The sequence below is a fragment of the Otolemur garnettii genome, unplaced genomic scaffold, assembly GCF_000181295.1.
Source record: "Otolemur garnettii isolate 467f Iridium unplaced genomic scaffold, OtoGar3 scaffold00091, whole genome shotgun sequence".
Taxonomy (NCBI): Eukaryota; Metazoa; Chordata; class Mammalia; order Primates; family Galagidae; genus Otolemur; species Otolemur garnettii.
This window is the reverse complement of record NW_003852486.1, coordinates 2,294,736-2,299,061: the sequence shown is the minus strand read 5'-3', so window position 1 is coordinate 2,299,061 and position 4,326 is coordinate 2,294,736.

Genomic DNA, 4,326 nt, shown 5'->3' with positions numbered 1-4,326 from the left:
ATTTTTTGGTTGCAGCCATCATTGTTGTTTGGCGGGCCCGGGCTGGGGATTCGAACCCGCCCCCTTAGGTGTATGTGGCTGGCGCCTTAGCCGCTTGAGCCACAGGCACCGAGCCCATGATTAGAAATCTTAATTACAAGTGTGATGCCCATCAGAGGTGGGACAGACAGATCCTGCACCAGTGTCTTTGCAGAAGTATTTTTGTGTAAGTTTGTGATGCCCTTTGTGCAAAGACTTGGGTATTGCAGAGACTCTGTTGTTAGTTTTTGTTATTAGGCCAACAAGCAGGACCTTCCCCAGCTCTATTTGCTATTATTGTTTTTTCACACTGTGACTCCATTTTGAGTCTGACAGCTATTACAAGAAGAATTTTCAATAAAGAAATTTTTTAACAAATGGAGGGTGTTGGAAATATTTAAATATATTTAAGAGTAAAATCCACCTTATATAATGTGTCTTCTCTCAGTAACAGCAACAATTGAAACAGTGTGAAAGATTTAGAAATTAACCATGTTTGCAAATTACACTTTCTCAGAGTCTGTGCTGTGTCTCATACTCACTTTCCCTGTGTGTTTCAAAAATAAAAAAGTGTATGTTGGGTCTCAGAAAACAGTACCCTAAATAAAGACCTCAGAAGCATCCTCAGAAGCAAATATATTCTTTGATTTCTGTCCTCCTGTCTCTCAATCCCTTTCTCCCTGGAGATTTGCCATTAAAATCGAAATCTCTCTTCCCATGGGGGATCATGAAAACAAGATATTATTTTCTTGAAAGGCAACTTTAAAATTTTATTTTTTCTATGTAAAAACCATATATAAAGAAAGCATCTGACTTACATTTATTGACTGTAGGGCCTAGGACCCCCCCAATTGAGAGAGCTTTCTGCCCTGCACCCAGAATGAAGGAATGAATGCTCAGACTAGGCAGGACAGGTCTTGCTGTGTTTCCCCATTCAGTCTATTAGCATTAGATTAGACCCCTTTTTTGTTCAATTATATTTCTGCATAGTTGTCCTAAGCACAAAAATAGATGATTTCCATTCTATGTTTGAGTTGATTTTGGTAGATAGTACGAGATGGAGTCTAGTTTCATTCTTCTGCATATAGATATCCAGTTTGCTCAGCACCATTTATTGAAGAGGGAGGGTGTCCATTAACAAATATGTGTTCTTGGAAAATATGTAAAAAACCACCAGGTTATGTAAGTACATGAATTTATTTCCAGTTTCTCTATTTTGTTCCATTTGACTATGAGTCTGTTTTAATACAACACCATACTGTTGTGATGAGTATTGTTTTACAGTATATTTAAAAATCAGGTAATGTGATTCCTCCAGCTTTCTTGTTTTTGCTCATGATTGCTTTGACTATGAGGGTCTTTTGTGCATGCCTATGAATTTTAGGATTTATTTTTATTTCTGCTAAGGATTTCACTGATGTCTTAGAATCATACTGTGCTTTGGGTAGAAACATAATTTTAATAGTACCAGTTCTTTTGATTCACCACCATGATGCATTTTTCTATTTTTGGTATGTTCTTGTATTTCTTTTATTTATTTACTTAATTTTTATTGTTGGGGATTCATTGTGGGTACAAAGAACCGCTCTTATATTTATTACATTAGTGCTTTTTATTTGTTGTTGTAGGGCTCTATTACTTCCCTGGTTCAATTTATTTTTAAGTTTTTTTGGTAGTTATTGTATGTATGAATGATTTCTTGATTTCTCTTGCAGCTAGTTTGTTATTAATGTATAGAAATACTATTGATTTTTCTATGTTGATTTTGTAACCTGAAATATTACTGAGTTTGTCTAATAGTTCTAAGAGACTTTTGGAGGCATCTTTAGGTTTCTCTGTATATAAAATTACTTTGTCCACAAAGAGGGTAATTTGACATTGAGTTTTCCAATTTGGATGCCGTTACTTTTTTCTCTTGCCTCATTGCTCAGGGTCAGACTTCTGATAACTCTGTGAAATTAGAGTTGTGAACATGAGCATATTTGCGTTGCTCCAGTTCTTAGAGAAAAGGTTTTCACTTTCCTCCCCATTCTGTATGGTGCTTGGTGTGGCTTTGTCCTATAAGGCCTTTATTACACAGAAGTATTATGTTTGGCTATGCCCAGTTTGTTGAGAATTTTTTATTATGGAGGGATATTGAATTTTGTGAAATGATATTCTTCATTTATTGAGATGATCATGTATTTTTTGCTTTTCATTCTGTTGGTGTGATGTATCACTTTTTTTGAATTATATTTTTTGAGTTATTCCTGTGGGCCCAGTGTTTCTATGTTGTTTCTGTCTAGATGATCTGACAAATGCTGGAAGTGTGGTGTTGAAGTTCCCACTCTCATTGTACTGGGGTCTGTCTCTTCTTTAACTCTAAAAATGTTTGCTTCATATATTAGGGTGCTCTGGCGATGAGTTTATATATGTTGAGAATTACTGTATTTTCTCACTAAATTAACCCCTTTATCTTTATATAAAGACCTTGTTCATCTTCCTATGTTTGTTGACTTAAAGTCTATCTTTTCTGATAGAAGTCTAGTTACTCTTTCATGCTTTTGAATTTCATTTGAGTGAAATATATTTTTTTAATCCTCATTTTCAGTCTATGAGTGTCTTCACAGTTATAGTGAGTTCCTTGTAGGGAGCCTATAGTTGAATTTATATTTATCATTCATTCAGCCAGTGTATACATATGTTTTTTAAATTTAGAATGTGTTTTATTTGCAGATTATATTTTTATATTTTGCATTCCTAATTATGAATTAATATAATTAATGAATTTATTATACTTATTTATTTCAGAATATTACTGGGATACAAATATTTTGGTTATATGAATTGCTTTTGTATAGTTTGAGTCAAAATCATAAGTGTACTTATTATCCAGGTAGTGATCTTTATACATGTTAGGTGTGAATTTACCCTGGTCTACTTGTCCCTACCCACTTGCTTTCTTTCCATTGAGTTTAACTACCAAATGTGCATGCATGTGTTGATCATTAATATTTGTCATTAATATTTTTTGGTTCTAATTTAATAGTGAGTACATGGAGTGTTTGCTTTCCATTCTTGCATAACTTCACTTAGAAGAATGGTCTTCTGTTCCATCCAGGTTGTCAGGAAAGGTATTAGTTCACCAATGTTTAGTGGCTGAGTAGTACTCCATAGTATTCATATACCCATTTTATTAATCCACTCCTGTATTGATGGGCAACTTGGGTTGGATCCACATATTTGCAATCTGAACTGTGCTACAATAAATATTTGAGTGCACAGGAGTTTTTGATGAAATGACCTTTTGTATCTGTGTAAATGACCAATAGTTATATTGTTGAATCAAAAGGTAGGTTTACCTTTGGTTCTTTGATTTATCTTCATATATATGACTTTCCATAAAAGTTGCACCAGTTTGTTGTCCCACCAATAGTGTATAAGTGTTCCTTTCTATCTGCATTCATGACAGGGTCTGCTGTTTTGGGATTTTTTTGATAACAGCTCTTGGCACTAGAGTTAGATAATACCTCATTATGGTTTTTATTTACATTTCCCTGATGATTAGAGATGCTAAACATTTCTTCACATTTGTCATTAATATTTTTTGTTTTGAAAAGCTTTTGCTCATGGTTTTTGCCCACCTTTCTATAGGTTTTTTTTTAACTTTCTGATTTTCTTGAGTTCTTTATAGACTCTGGTTATCAGCCTTTTATCCAATGCATGGTATGCATATATTTTATTCCATTTTGTACATTGTCTATTTGCACTATTGATTATTTCCTTTATTTTTATTGTACATACATTTCCTTGACTCAAGAGACAGGTTTTTATAGAAACATGAAGAAAAACTTAGATTTAAATCTTTCATTCATTGTGAATTAATTTTTTTGAGGGACAAGAGGTATGGGTCATATTCCAGTCTTTTACATGTCACTAACCTGTTCTCCCAGCACCATTCAGGGATTTGGGGGTGGGGGGTAGGGGAGGGGTAAATTCCCACCTAACGATTACATTGCACAGGTATATTGCACAGTTACTGGCTGAACGACATAACTGTAATTCAGACTTTAACTTCACAAAAACACAAAGTATGTAATAAAATCATATGTACTGCATAATCTGAAATTAAAAAAACAGAAAAGATTGGTTTTCATACACTATCTTAGCAATGGAGATAGTGACTATTGCTTATATCTGCTATTCCTATTGTTTAGAATTACATATATACTACATATATATATTTATGTTTATTTTTTTTGGAGACAGAGTCTCACTTTGTTGCCCTTGGTAAAGTGCAGTGGTGTCATAGCTCACAGCAACCTCAAA